Below are 15,912 nucleotides of genomic sequence, written 5' to 3' on the forward strand. Positions count from 1 at the left end.
TTTAGAGGACTCCATTTGATACTGTAAGGATGGACAGATGTCAGTATGCATTTGGCCAAACCCATAGAATGTACAGCAGCAAGAGTGAACCCTAAGGTAAACTATGGATTTGGGTGATTATGACGTGTCAGTATTGGTCCATGACTTGTAACAAGTGTACCATTCTGGTTGGGAATATTGATAATGGGGGAAGTTATGCAAGTGTGCAGGCAGGTGGATATGGGAAATCTCTGTATATTCCTCCTAATTTTGCTGTGAACCTAAAAGTGCTCTAAAAAACAAAGTTTTTAAAAATACCATTATAATCTTATTCCTACTCTCATCCCCATGTTCTCATTTTCTGCTCCCCATCACCCTCAGTCAGTATCTTTACCATGACAATAAAATTATGGCTTTTTCTTAAAAAAAGTAATTGTTCTATAAGATGTTACTCTATATTATATCACAGCAAAAAATATATTCTTCAGGTGTCTTATGGCTAGTACACACAATTTTCTGACATCAGATTTGCAGTGTAAAAGGTGAGAATGTCCTCAAATTTTTGTATGTGATTAGATGTTTACCCCATGGATTCTTCTAAAGTCTGAGAAGGAATGCAGCACAGTCATTCTCAGATCTCGTCTGGTATCTCACACAAATACACTGCTTTATGTGACACATTGTGTTCTAGAGGATTTGGTCAGTAGAGCATTAGATCAATAACTGTGTTTACCATGTCAAGGTATCACTTCAAGTATGTAAAGTATCTAAGTGGCCTACATATGCTAACTCAGAATGACTTAATAGGGAAGAGACTATTACAGTTATTTTCCTCTCTGTTTTAAAGATGAATAAATGGAGGCACAGCAAAATTAAGTAGATGTCCCCGGATCAGAAGACTACCAAGAGCAATGCGCAGAATGCTAAACGGAGGTAGTCTAGATCCTGAGTGGGGGCTTCATCTGCACAGCGACCTGCACCCTAGGACTCTGTCGGTGACAGTCACTGGAGGTAGGCGGTCATCTGTATTGTTACCCAGCTCTACAGTTGATTTTGGTGGATATTTCTGAGTCAGATAAACTAGGGTTTGAATTCTGGCTCCCATATTTATTGGCTGTATGAAGTTGGGCAAGTTTTTTAATCTTTCTGAGTCTCAATTTCCTTATAAATAAAATGGGAAGTTATTTACTTTAGAGTTATGGGTGAATTAAATGAGTTATCATATGTGAAGCCCTAATACAGAGTACATTTTTAGGCAAGAGGAGGTATTGTTAGTGTTCTGGAGAGTTTACCAGATCTTTTTATGCTCAAGTAACACTCTTTAAGAAGCATTCTTTGGCACGAATAGAGTAGGTATTTTATCTATAGCTTTTTGTTTAGAGCCTACTTTCAAATTATGCTTTCTCATTAATTCAAGAAGAAATAGATGTACTGTCCATGTTTTGTCATAACTTCCAAGAAGCACTTTGACATATTTCAGAAGAACTCTTAAAACAGTGTCTCACAGAAATATATTGCTTAATGGGACACATTGTGTAATAGAGGAACTGGCTCCATGCCAGTGAGTATCCTGGCTCTCTTTGGGTCCCTTGATGAACGGGAAGCTGCTACTTAGTCTATGGGACAAGTCCTTGGGCATAAAAGATAAAAATCCAAACAAGACCACATCATTTGGGCCTGTCACCTCTTAGGAAAGACACCAGAGAGCACTGACTGATGTAAGGAGATGATATATTAGAATATGCCAGTGCCCTTGTGTTCTATACACCACCTTTTCCCAGTTCAGCTGAAGACACTCATTACTTTAAGAATGATTGGATTATTATAAAAGAGAAACTGTTTAATTTTTGTCTTCTAAATTTAGCAGCCCAATTCAGAGAAATACTTGTGAAAGCCAACTCTTCTGATGTGCAAGATCCAGGCTGTTTGAGAGGAGAAAAGCATTTCAGAAATCCAAAGGTAAAACCCTGAGGGAGAAGTGCATAAAGTTAATTGATACACAATAGAACTTAAGAGGCTGGGTGACCAGTCAGAAGTCCCCAGGCTGGGATTGACAGTGAAGAAAGAAAGGACCCTGGGGAAGAGGCCAGTGGGTTCCATGTTTGGAGAGTCTTCATTGTAGGAGAAGGTCTGATGGAAAGCCCAGTCTCTGCTGAAATGAGCACTTTCCAAGGCCAGAGCCATGAGGTTGTGGGGTATCAGCTTTACCAGCAGACTGTTTATCACAATTTGAGGAGTGGCTACTTCAACAGCTCCAGCAGGAGTAACGCTCTCTGTGCCTTGACACTTCACTTGGCCCATCTAAAGCACCTTGTGTGGCTAATCTACTTTGACAGCACAGAACTCTCATGGCCCCTATGAACAAAAGAGTAGAGTCCCAGATTTATCACTGGAGATGTTGTGCAGTGAAGGGCCTTCCCAACATTTGGATCTAAGCAGCTGAACAGAAACAACTTTGTTTTTCCCCAGTTGGTAAAATAGCCAAACATAGTATTACACAAAAACAAAGTTTATGAATGTACAAATTATAGCCATCATACCCTGTGAAGAGCAGACATAATGTACTTTGTAAGAATGATTTATGTCGTGTTTTTGACAGTAAAGTTAGTCGCCTTATTAGCTTATGAGTAAATAGTAGGAAAACTGTTGAGCGGTAGAGACTATGTTTAATAAGAGGCAGCTGACTCTTAAGTGGGAGGAAAAGCAAAGGTAATAACGGGTGCATTATTTGATTTTCCACTGCAGAAATCATTTTGTGACAAATTCTGCCTGCAAGGAGATCATCCTTCCTATTTATCTTGTAGGAGATCATTTAGGTTTGCTGGACTTGGCTGTATGGATCCTTCAGCTCCCAAGTACTTTTACAGGTATTGTTCCATTTATTCCTCCTTATACCCTCATGAAGAAGAAAGCAGATATTTGTAAATCCTACATTACAAAGGTTGAAGAGTAATTTGTAGGGTATTGAAACCGAGGAGCAGAGGAGCTAAATGACCTTGCCAAAAGCTATTACCATGGATTCCTTTTGACACCAAAAAGGTGGTATTTATAATCATTTGATAAATGCATGTATGAAGAATTTAGATTGTTCTGAAATCAATGGTTTTGAAGTTCTCTGAGAATGTTGCCGAATTTTAATTTCTCCAGGAAATCAAATATACTATTCCCATGCAATTTAGGGATTTTGGAAGGAGAACAGCAGCTTTGATTTTATAATAAAATTATTAGTTACTCATTTTTCTTGGAGGGGACTTCAGTTGCAATTTGAAGGGCTTTTATGCCTAAATCAAAGTGACTATGGTAAATAATTCTTACCTAACACTTCCAAGCAATAGTCAGTCACTGCTTCGGTCCTTTCTGTCACTTGAACTTTTTATCATCAGCTTTCTTGGCATAGACATGTAGGATTTAAGTAACTTTATAGTTGTCTGATTTGCTGATGCTGGATTCTTGGAAGGATCTTGGCACCAAAAGGTAATGAAAGCCAGGATCCATCTTGAGACTTTTATATGTTCTCTGTCATGTGATGAATGAGAAGATAGGACATAGATCAGGACAAACATCTCTGATTTGGGAGTGAAGATTGCACGAGTAGACATATTCCTCCAGTAAGTAGCCCCAGTGTTTGTCACAGGTTGTGAGTGATTATGGTGATGTGGGTAGAGGTGAATGGCAGACTAAAAAGGGTTTTAGTGGACGATATGATTTTGTGACATATGTAAACCTATGTAAAAAAGGTATCCTTTGAGTCTTATAGTATTATATGAAATAAGTAGGGAAGGTATTATTTCTATTTTATGGGTGAAGAAACTGTGGCTCAGGAAGGTAAAATGACTTGCCCAATGTCATACACCCAACCATCCATTTTTCTCCTTCTTGGGAAAAATATAACATGGGATTCAATATGAGAATTCTCCAAGAGAAAGTTGGTTTTCATAACACTTATCTGTAACTCAATTCATTGCATGGCTATGGGGGAGCCAATACTCGAGGGTTCCTTTAATTGCTGGGGCAATGGGAGTCTCCAGTGATATTTTGGATTATGAGTTCAATTGGGAAGGCACATCAAACTCAAGGTTAAAGCCCAGTGTTGTAACTAACATTAACAGTAAATGGTCTGGGTAGGAGACATCAGCTTGTGCATTTTCACGTTGACATAAACAGCTAGAACAGACTCACTGAATCAGCTGTGGTTCAAGAGAAATGGGGCACACTGAGCTCAGCAATCTCTGAGAATTTGGAGAAAAGTGGACTCAGCAGGATTTCAGGTAGAATGAAGCAGAGAAAGTCCTCAGGTGTGAGGGCCATTTTTAGATCCCTCCCCTTGCTAGGCTGCCAAAATACCTCCTTTGCAAACACTCCTGAAATTATTTCAGCAGCAGCATTTATCTCCTTGATTTCGGGAGAGGGTCTATGCCTGGAGTTGGCAAACACGGCTGTGGACCAGATGTAACCCACTGCCCTCTATTGTAAGTGCAGTTTTTTTTTTTTTTTAAGATTTTACTTATTTATTTGACAGAGATACAAGAAGGGGGAGTGGGAGAGGGAGAAACAGGGTTCCCACTGAGCAGGGAGCCCAATGTGGGGCTCAGTCCCAGGAACCTGGGATCATGACCTGAGCCGAAGGCAGATGCCCAATGACTGAGCCACCCAGGCACCCCTGTAAGTGCAGTTTCATTGGAACACAGCCACTCCCGTTTGTTTACATACTGTCTGTGGTTGCTTTCATACTGGGAAGGCAAAGCGGAGTATCTGCAACAGAGACCATATGGCACAAAAATTTTAAAAACATATATATATATTCACTCTGACTCATTATGGAAAAATTTGCTGATCTTTGTCCTGTACTATTACTGGCAAAATGCCTTAATCTCAGTGCTAGTTCTGATTACACAGGAGCCTGAACTACTGTGTTGAAAACTCTGAAACCATGTCTCTGGCCAATGAGAAAGAATGCCCAATCAATGAGTAGGATCTGGTGTAGACGCGGAAGTTGGGATTGATGGCCCTTGTGCCAAGTTTTTGCCATTCCCTACTGTAGGCTTTCAGCTCCCCACACTGCTGACAGACCACCCTCAGCCAAGAAAGTCCCCGATGCCTTGAGGGCTGTCTTTCGTAAAAGGCGGAGCAGGTGACTTCTAATGCAAGGCAAGTCCAGCACCTTGCCAAATAGATGAGTTAAGGTAACTAATCACATATATGATTTAAATGCCACCAACTTCATTCTGTGATTTATAAATGCTACTTTATCTGTTCCTACAGATCTGGGGAGATACTTGTTTTATTTTGTGGCAAAGGAAATGAACTTAAGGAAAGTTTGGCTCTTTCTAGTATTTAACCCAAATATGGTTCCAAAGCCAGTAATTTTCTAGGTCTGCTGGTTTAAGTTAATTTTGAGAGGAATCATAATGTCATTTTCAGCCTTTCTCACTACATAAAATTTAACAATTAGAAATTAAAACTGTAGATCTAAGAGAAATATCTCTAGGGCTTAAACTAGGAGGCATTCATACTTCAATGTGTATATAATACCTTAATAAGATCAGTTTCTTTCATAAAAGAGAACTCTAGTTTTGAACATTGTATAAATATAATAGGAAGTAATTTAGTGGATTTTTTTTTTTTTGCTTGATTTTTGTTTTAGCAAAAAAAGTTAGGAAAGCAATGTTGGAGCATGATGTTCTTAGGGGAAACCAGTATATTCAGAGATCTAATGTTAGCAAAGGAGAGGATTTCAATCGTACCTGGGGTCCAATAGGTAGATATGAGACAAATTATGTCTGGCTGGTGTTTCATTCTATGTTGTTTTGATTGCAACTAAAAGAAATTTTTCAGCAATAATTTATGTTGAGGCGTATTTTGTTCAAAAATGGATGTTTTTCTTATGGAACTGAAGGACAGAACAGTATCGCTATCTTCAAAAGGAGCTTGTTCTAACTGGAAATTCCCTCTCTCTCTCTCTCTCTCTCTCACACACACACAGACACCCATAACTACCTGCTTCATTCCTCCATTTCTGTTTCTCTACATTTGTGTTGGAAAAATTATATCCCCAGATAAGCAGCATTACCTTCCAGAATCTATCACAGATTTAGCATGGAGAATTACATAATAGGTCAGGACCTTAATTCTCAAAACATGATCAAAGATAAGAAGGGCCAGCAACTTATTTAAAGCAGTTTTAAATAGTCCCATGTCCCTCTGAAGGGGAACAATTCCTATGGAACCTGAGACGGGACTAAAATTTTTTAAAAAAACAATTCTTTGGGGCTCAACATTTTGAAAGTGAGTTCAGTGTCTTGGGAGTTGGTGAGGGAATGAGGATTAGTGTGGCAAGATCCAAACTTTTCACAGATCTACCTAATCAAGTCTTGTTGGTTCCTTCCTGAGATAAAGGTAGAAGTTTCTTGTATTACCTATCTTAGGAGAAATGAAGAACTTAGTTTCTTAGGCTTAGTTTCCTTTGCTAGATCAAAGCTTCTTTGGGGGCTCAGAAATTTACTTCCAGTTATTCTCTGCTTCACACAGTCCTGAGACTCCAGGGTAATATAAAAGCTATTATACCAGCCAGCAAGTCAAGATCCTCAGGATGGATAATATGAAAAACAAAATAGAGGCAGACTGGCCAGTAACTTGTTCACTGACACATTTTTACTTTTTTCTTTTAAGGGTTTTTGTGTGTGTGTGGGGGAAGGTGAAATAAGTTTTATTATTTTTCTTTTATTTATGATTTTTTAAGATTCTAGTATAATTAACATACAGTGTTATATTAGTTTCAGGTGTACAATATAGTGATTGAACAATTCTGTACATTACTCAGTGCTCATGGTGATAAGTATACTCTTAATCCCGCTCACCTATTTCACTCGTCCCCCTCACCTACCTCCCCTATGGTAACCATCAGTTTGTTCTCTATAGTTAAGAGTCTGGTTTATGGTTTGTCTCTTTTTAAAAATTCATTTGTTTTGTTTCTTAAATTCTACATATGAGGGAAATCATATGGTGTTTGTCTTTGTCTGAGTGACTTATTTTACTTAGCCTTGTATCAGCTAGCTCTGTTCATGGCATTGCAAATGGCAAGATTTGGTTCTTTTTTATGGCTTGTTAATAATATTCCATTGTGTATATATATATTGTGTATATATATGTATATATATTGTGTAATCAGAACTAACATTGAGATTAAGGTGTAATATATATATTAAGGTGTAATATATATATTAAGGTGTGTATATATATATGTACACACACATATATATATATACACATATATATACACACACACCACTTTTCTTTATCCATTCATTTGTCAGAAGATATTGGGCTGCTTATGTTTTGCTATTGTAAATAAGGCTGCAATGAACATAAGTGTGCATATATCCTTTTCTTTTAAAAGATTTACTTATCTGAGAGAGAGGGAGAGTGAGAGAGTACAGGTGAGGGACAGAAGGAAAGAGAGAGAGAGAGAGAGAATCTCCAGCATACTCCCTGCTGACCCCAGAGCTCCATCTCACAGCCACAAGATCATGACCTGAGCCAAAATCAAAAGTCAGACACTTAACTGATGGAGCCACCCAGGTGCCCCACATATAGTCTTTTTAATTAATGTTTTTGTTTTCTTTGGATAAATACCCAGAAGTAGAATTGCTAGATCATATGGTGGATCTGTGTTTAATTTTTTGAGGAGTCTCTGTACTGTTTTCCACAGTGGCTGCCCCAGTTTGCGTTCCCACCAGCAGTGCAAAAGGGTTCCTTTTCTTCACATCCTTGCTGGCACTTGCTGTTTTTTGTGTTTTTGAATTTAGCTGTTCTGACAGGTATGAGGGGATACCTCATTGTAGTTTCGATTGGCATTTCCCTGATGATCAGTGCCATTGCACATCTTTTCCTGCATTCCTTGGCCATCTGCATGTCTTCTTTGGAGTGTCTGTTCATGTCTTCTTCCCATTTTTAATTGGTATATTTGGGGGGTTTCTTGGTGTTGAGTTGTACAAATTCTTTGTGTATTTTGGATACTAACCCTTTATTGGGTATGTCATTTGCAAATATCTTCTTCCATTCTGTAGATTGTCTTTTAGTTTTGTTGGTTGTTTCCTTAGCTATGCAGGACATTTTTATTTTGATGTTTTCCCAATAATTTATTTCTGCTTTTGTTTCTCTTGCCTCAGGTGACATATCTAGAAAAATACTGCTGTGGTTGTTGTCAGAGAAATTACCACCTGTGCTCTCTTCTAGGATATTTATGCTTTCAGGTCTCGCACTTAGGTAGTCTATTTTGAGTTTATTTTTATGTATGATGTAACAAAGTAGTCCAGTTTCATTCTTTTGCATGTAGCTGTCAAGTTTTCCCAACATTTTTTATTGAAGAGACTGTCTTTTTCCTATTGCATATTCTTGCCTCCTTTGTTGAAGATTAACTGACCATATAATCTTGGGTTTATTTCTGGCCTCTCTATTCTGTTCCATTAATCTACGTTTCTGATTGTGTGCCAGTACCATACTGTTTTGATTACTGCAGTTTTGTACTGTATCTTGAAATCTGTGATTTGTGATATCTTCAGTTTTATTTTTCTTGTTTAAGATTGCTTTGGCTATTCAGGGTCTTTTATGGTTCCATACACATTTTAGGATCATTTGTTCTGGCTCTTTGAAAAATGCTATTGATATTTTGATAAGGATTGCACAAATCCATAGATTGCTTTTGTTGGTATGGACATTTTAACAATATTTGTTCTTCCAGTCCATGAACAAAGAATATCTTTCCGTTTGTTTGTGTCATCTTCAATATCTTTTATCAGTGTTTTATAGTTTTGAAAATACATGTCTTTTACCTTTTTGATTAAGTTTATTCCTAGGCATTTTATTATTTTTGGCATAATTGTAAATGGGATTTGTAATTTCTATTCTGCTGATTCATTATTAGTGGATGGAAAGGTAACAGATTTCTACACGTTTTTGTATCCTGCAACTTTCTGAAATCATTTATCAGTTCTAGTAGTTTTTTTGATGGAGTCTTTAGGGTATTCTTTCTTTTTAAAAAAAAATTTATCTTACATGGTGTTGTATGTATGTTTGAATTTATGTTATATAAATTCAAGTTAGTTAACAGGTAGTGTAATATTTGTTCAAGAGTATAATTTAGTGATTCATTACTTACATATAACAGCCAGTGCGCATCCCAACAAATGCCCTCTTTAATGCCCATCACCTATTTAGCCTATCCCCCTACCCACCCCCTCTATAGTACCCTCAGTTTGTTCCCTTATAGATTGCCTCCCTCTCTGTTTTTGTCTTATTTTTTAAGGTTAATTATGGATCTCTTATGGATTGGCTTCTTCTCTGTTTTTATCTTATTTTATTTTTCCTTCCCTTCCCCTATGTTCATTTGTTTTGTTTCTAAATTCCACATATGAGTGAAATCATATGATATTTGGCTTTCTCTGACTGATTTATTTTGCTTTGCATAACACCATCTAGGTCCATCCATGTTGCAAATGGCAAGATTTTGTTCTTTTTGATGGTTGAGTAATATTCCATTATCCATATATGTCATATTTTCTTTGCATTCCTCAGTCAATGGACAGTTGGATTCTTTACATAATTTGGCTATTGTTGATAGTGCTGCTCTAAACATTGGGGTATGTGTGCCCCTTTAAATTAGCACTTTTGTATCCTTTGGTTAAATACCTAGTACTGCAATTGCTGGGTCATAGGGTAGTTCTATTTTTAACTTTTTAAGGAACCTCCACACTGTTTTCAGAGTGGCTATACCAGTTTGCATTCCCATCAACAACGCAGTAGGATTCCCCTTTCTCTGCATCCTCTCCAATGTGTGTTGTTTCCTGAATTGCAAATTTTACCCATTCTTCCTGTTGTGAGGTAGTATCTTACTGTGATTTTGATTTCTATTTCTTTGATGATGAGTGATACTGAGCATTTTTTCATGTGTCTGTTAGTCATTTGTAAGTTCTTTATAGATTCTGGATACTAGATCTTTATCCAATATATCATTTGCAAATATCTTCTCCCATTCCATTGGTTGCCTTTTAGTTTTGTTGATTGTTTCCTTCATTGTTCAGATGAGGTCCCAGTAGTTCATTTTTGCTTTTGTTTCCCTTGCCTCCATAGACATGTCTAGTAAGAAGTTGCTGCAACTGAGGTCAAAGAAGTTGTTTCCTGTTTTCTCCTCTAATATTTTGATGGTTTTCTGTTTTGCATTTAGGTCCTTCATCCATTTTGGAATTTATTTTTGTGTATGGTGTAAGAAGGTTGTCCAGTTTCATTCTTCTGCACATCACTGTCCACTTTTCCAACACTATTTGTTGAAGAGAATGTATTTTCCTCTTGGATATTCTTCCCTGCTTTTTCGAAGATTAATTGACCATATAGCTGTGGATCCATTTCTGGGTTCTCTGCTCTGTTTCATTGATCTATGTGTCTGTTTTTGTGCTAGTACCATACCGTCCTGATGATTACAGCTTTGTAATACAGCTTGAAGTCTGGGATTGTGATGCTTCCTGCTTTGCTTTTCTTTGTCAACATTACTTTGACTACTCAGGGTCTTTCCTGGTTCCATAAAAATTTTAGGATTATTTCTCCTAGTTCTATGAAAAATCCTGGTGTTATTTGGGTAGAGATTACATTGAATGCGTAGATTGCTTTAGGTAGTATAGTCATTTTGACATTTGTTCTTCTAATCCATGAGCATGAAATGTTTTCCCATTTCTTTGTGTCTTCAGTTTCTTCCATAAGTGTTCTATAGTTTTCAGCTTATAGATCTTTTACCTCTCTGGTTAGGTTTATTCCTAAGTATCATATGCTTTTTGGTGCAATTGTAAACGGGATCAATTCCTTGATTTCTCTTTCTGTTCCTTCATTATTGGAGTATAGAAATGCAACAGATTTAAGCAAGTTGATTTTATATCCTGTGACTTTGCCGAATTCATGTATCAGTTCTAGCAATTTTTTTTGGTGGAGTCTTTGGGTTTTCTACATAGAATATCATGTCATCTGTGAAGAGTAAAAGTTTGACTTCTTCTTTGCTGATTTGGATGCCTTTTATTTCTTTTTGTTGTCTGAATCCTGTGTTGAACAACAGTGGTGAGACTTGTTCCTGATCTTAGGAGAAAAGCTCTCAGTTTTCTCCCATTGAGGATGATATTAGCTATAGGTCCTTGATATATATCCTTTATAATGTTGAGGTATGTTTCTTCTATTCCTATTTTCTTGAGAGTTTTTAATCAAGAAAGGATGTTGTATTTTGTCAAATGCTTTTTCTGCATCTATTGAGAGGATCATATGTTTCTTATCCTTTCTTTTATTAATGTGATGTGTCACGTAGATTGATTTGTGGATATTGAACCAACCCTGCATCCCAGGAATAAATCCCACTTGATCATTGTGAATAATCCTTTTAATGTACTATTGGATCTTATTGGCTAGTATCTTGGTGAGAACTTTGGCATCCTTATTAATCAGGGATAGTGGTCTGTAATTCTCCTTTTTGGTGGGGTCTTTGGTTTTTGGAATCAAAGTAATTCTGGCCTCAAAGAATGAGTTTAGAGGTTTTCTGTCCATTTCTATTTTTTTTTTTTTTGGAACAGCTTCAGAAAAATAGGTACTAATTCTTCTTTAAATGTCTGGTAGAATTCCCCGGGAAGCCATCCGGCCCTGGACTCTTATTTGTTGGAAGAGTTCTGATTACCAGTTTAATTTCTTTGCTGGTTATGGATCTGTTCAAATTTTTATTTCTTTCTGTTTCAGTTTTGGTAGTTTATATGTTTCTGGGAATTTATCTATTTCTTCCAGATTGCTCAATTTGTTGGCATATAATTAATTGCTTGTAATATTTTCTTTTTTTAAGATTTTATTTATTTATTTGACAGACAGAGATCACAAGTAGGCTGAGAGGCAGGCAGAGAGAGAGAGGAAGGGAAGCAGACTCCTTGCTGAACAGAGAGCCCGATGTGGGGCTCGATCCTAGGACCCTGGGATCATGACCCGAGCCGAAGGCAGAGGCTTTAACCCACTGAGCCACCCAGGTGCCCCAATATTTTCTTATAATTGTTTGGATTTCTGTGATGTTGGTTGTTCAATATACCCTCTTCCAGATGTACTCTAGGAAGGGGAGCATTCTCTCCCAGTACAACCCAGGGGATCCCCATATCATGATATTTTGTGCAAACCCTACCATGCCGCTTCCTCTCCTGTTTCCTCCCTCTCTCCCTGATTTCTCTTCATGAAAAGGGCTCCCTCCCCTTCTTGGCACTGCAGCTTTTCTCTCCCCCAGTTTACATCTCTGAACCTCACATCTGCCATGTTCTCTCCCTACAACTGTGCAGATTGTTTTCTTAACCATCAGATTGATTTCCTAGTTGTTCAAAATGATTTGATGTTGATCTAGCTGTGTTTGAAGGATGAGGCAAGCTCAGAGTCCCCCTACTATCCATCTTAATTCCTCCTCAATGTTCACAAAATTTTAAGTAAAAGGAGAGAATTGTTAAATGGAACTGAATATACAATATGACCAAATTTTATAAAATATATATATGGGTAGATGTATATATAGACAAAATTTAAAATATTGATTAAGCAACAATTATTTCCAGGTATTAAGATTATGATTATTTTTCTCTTGTTATATTCTTCTGTACTTTATAATTATTTTAAATCTTTACCATATAGGGGTGCCTGGGTGGCTCAGTGGATTAAGCCTCTGCCTTCAGCTCAGGTCATGATCTCAGGGTCCTGGGATCGAGCCCCACATCGGGCTCTCCACTCAGCAGGGAGCCTGCTTCCCCCTTTCTCTCTGCCTGCTGCTCTGCCTAGTCGTGATCTCTCTCTCTCTCTCTACATCAAATAAATAAAATCTTAAAAAAAAAATCTTTACCATATATACTTTGGTGTCCTAGAGAACTATTCAGTAACAAATAACAGAAAATAAAAATGGTTAACAGTAAGGATTTCTCAACAGTAATCATTTTATTTGAAGGCTTAAATGAGTATTCCATGTGTACATGATGAAATTTAAGAGGGAATAGAGGAATCAGAAGTTTTTATTGCTAATTGTCATAACTATAACACTCCAGCTAAGCAAGCTTATAACCACAAATGCTAGTAAAAACTGAGTAAAGATTTACAAATCTTTTTCTAATTAAAGACAATTTCTCACATTTTTTGACAGAATGGGGTTACACTATGTTTTAAGAGAGCATATTATAAATGAATTTATATTTGAAACAATCCACTTACTATGAATTTCACAATGCAATGAGAAGAAATCAGTGCAGTCCCCTTCAGTTTTGATGTTATCAAACCATACAACAGCAGCTCTTTCAGGACTACCCTCCTCCCTTTTTCAGTGTATGCAAATTATCGAAGTTTTGCTCCTGAGTCAATGATATTTCTTTCTGACAGACATTCAGAAAAATCTTTAATTCTAGCAAACTAATCTTCCTGTGTAGTCTGTTCTGCTGTTTTACAAGGAACTGTATTTTCAGAGTTGAGTCTTTTTCCTTGGCAGTAAGAATGTATGTTTCCAATTCTCCCATAGGGAGGAAAAAAGAAAGAAAGAAAGAAATCCCTGACATACCACGAGGCCTAGCATGAAATTCCCTTGAATACAACTGAAAGTGAAAATCTGAAATTGATTTCTTATGGTATTGTTCTTGGTAGATTTTGTTTTTTCCTGTTTGTATTTTGGTTTTTGTTTTCAACCTTAATATCTTGGTCTGAGCTTCCTCTGAGTTGCTTAAAGATTCAGAGAATGAACCTAATACACCTGAGAGATGTGCTTGCTGTTATGTCAGATATGTCACTAGGGGAAGGGAGGATGCATTTACCTTTAAAAATTGAACTAGCTTGGGGCTCTTGGGTGGCTCAGTCTTTTAAGCATCTGACTCTTGTATGAAGTCACAATCTCAGGGTTGGGAGATTGAGCCCCGTATCAGGCTAGGTGTAGAACCTGCTTAAGATATTCTCTTTTTCCTTCTTCTTCTGCCCATCCGCTAAAAAACAAAAACCAAAACAAACAAACAAACAAAAACAAAAAACAAAACAAACAAACAAAGTTTAAACTAGCTTTATCATCCCTAGGCTGTTCTGTTTACCCTGGAACACTTGTCATCATATAGAAAATAAACATTGTAGATTTTCTATGTCAATTTTGGGGTGAGTGAACAATTAGAGATTAACAGGAATATTTGTTACTCAAATTTAACCTTCATTCTGAAATAGTTTAAACAATGAGTATAACTTAAACAGGTCTTAATAACATACTAAGTTCTTCTACATCTTACATCAACTCATTTTCTTAATGAACAAGTGAAGTGTAGGTATCATTACCATCATTCCTATTTTGTGAAAGAGGAGAGGTTCAGAGATAGGTACATTGCTCAAGGTCAAACAGTCGAGTCCTCCAAGAAAGGATTCAAATCCAGATCTTCACTGTTTATTTCTTAGACACCAAATATCCAAATGCAATTGCTTAAAGCAGAAAATGTCCACTGTGGCTTTTTTGTAACTCATTATTAGTTCTTGTAAAAGAAGAAGAAATCTTTGACTATACCAAATCCCTTAATACTCAAACTGTGGAAAGAGCCAAGATGCCCTTCAACAAACAAATGGATAAAGAAGATATGGTCCATATATACAATGGAGTATGATGCCTCCATCAGAAAGGATGAATACCCAACTTTTGTAGCAATGTGGACAGGACTAGAGGAAATTATGCTGAGTGAAATAAGTCAAGCAGAGAGAGTCAATTATCATATGATTTCACTTACTTGTGGAACATAAGGAATAACATGGAAGACATTAGGAGAAGGAAAGGAAAAGTGGGAGAAATTGGAGGGGGAGATGAAACATGAGATACTGTGGACTCTGAGAAAAAACTTGAGGGTTTTAGAGGGGAAGGGGTGGGGGGATAGGTGAGCCTGGTAAGTATTAAGGAGGGCACATATTGCATGGAGCACTGGGTGTGGTGCATAAACAATGAATCTTGGAACACTGAAAAAATTAAATAAAATTAAAAAAAAACCAAACTAAAAAAAAAATCCCTTAATACCAAATTACAAATCAGTAATTTTTAAGAAAAAGCCTAATTTATGCCAAGTAATTATGTTGATATCAATTTGTATTTTGTGACTTATTTTATAAGCCATTTCATCCTTATGAATCTGGAAAGAATATTTATGAAAATATGTAACTGTGTAGAATCAAAAGAATGGTCCAGTCCTTGGATAACTGCTGGATTCAATTCTGCAGAACTGCTACTGGTAGTAGACTGATCTTTAATTCACAGTTCCTAAATAGGATCCCAAAATAGGAATATGAATATAAAAAATAACTTTTAAGGCAATAACAAAACTAAGATTCTTGAGGAATGTAGTACAGGAATATGAGGGAAAGCTCCTCTAAGGAAGACACAGCAGATTGGAGAAAGAACTTATTTAGGCTTCACCTCTTGAAACAGATCCAATCTGAGAAGTTAAGAAGGAACTTTGTACTTCTCCTTCCATCTGTCTCCTAAACTAGAGGACCAGCAGCTATACCAGTGAAATGGGAAACTTACCAGTTGTTCTGATATAGATGCTTCTCCATGAGATGGTTAAGATACCCTACCCCGGGGCGCCTGGGTGGCTCAGTTGGTTAAGCAACTGCCTTCGGCTCAGGTCATGATCCCTGAGTCCTGGGATCGAGTCCCACATCAGGCTCTCAGCTCCATGAGGAGTCTGTTTCTCCCTCTGACCTCCCCTCTCATGCTGTCTCACTCTCTCTCTCTCAAATAAATAAAATCTTTTAAAAAAAAAAAAAAGATACCCTACCCCACTTTTGTGTATTCAGAAAAAATAACTTGATAAATGTAAGAAGTGAACTTTAATTGCAGTAAATGCTCTAAAAGGAATTTTTAAAGAATTCTTTCAGTTCAGAATA

At 37.1% G+C, this 15,912-nt stretch overlaps 1 protein-coding gene across 3 annotated transcripts in view; it reads left to right on the plus strand.

Moving 5' to 3' along the window:
• Window positions 1-2,529: 2,529 nt before the first annotated feature.
• The window catches only part of PLPPR1 (phospholipid phosphatase related 1), a 306,862-nt gene continuing 293,479 nt past the window's right edge, over window positions 2,530-15,912 (plus strand). The window contains exons 1-2 of one of the 3 annotated variants that reach the window (XM_047701116.1): window positions 2,530-2,547; window positions 2,725-2,846. The gene's annotated coding sequence lies outside the window, so the exon portion shown is untranslated. Of the gene's footprint in view, window positions 2,548-2,616; window positions 2,689-2,724; window positions 2,847-15,912 lie in introns of those variants that run through there. The other 2 variants (XM_047701115.1, XM_047701117.1) reach the window with 2 other exon arrangements.

Source organism: Lutra lutra, chromosome 13 (assembly GCF_902655055.1).
Source record: "Lutra lutra chromosome 13, mLutLut1.2, whole genome shotgun sequence".
Taxonomy (NCBI): domain Eukaryota; kingdom Metazoa; phylum Chordata; class Mammalia; order Carnivora; family Mustelidae; genus Lutra; species Lutra lutra.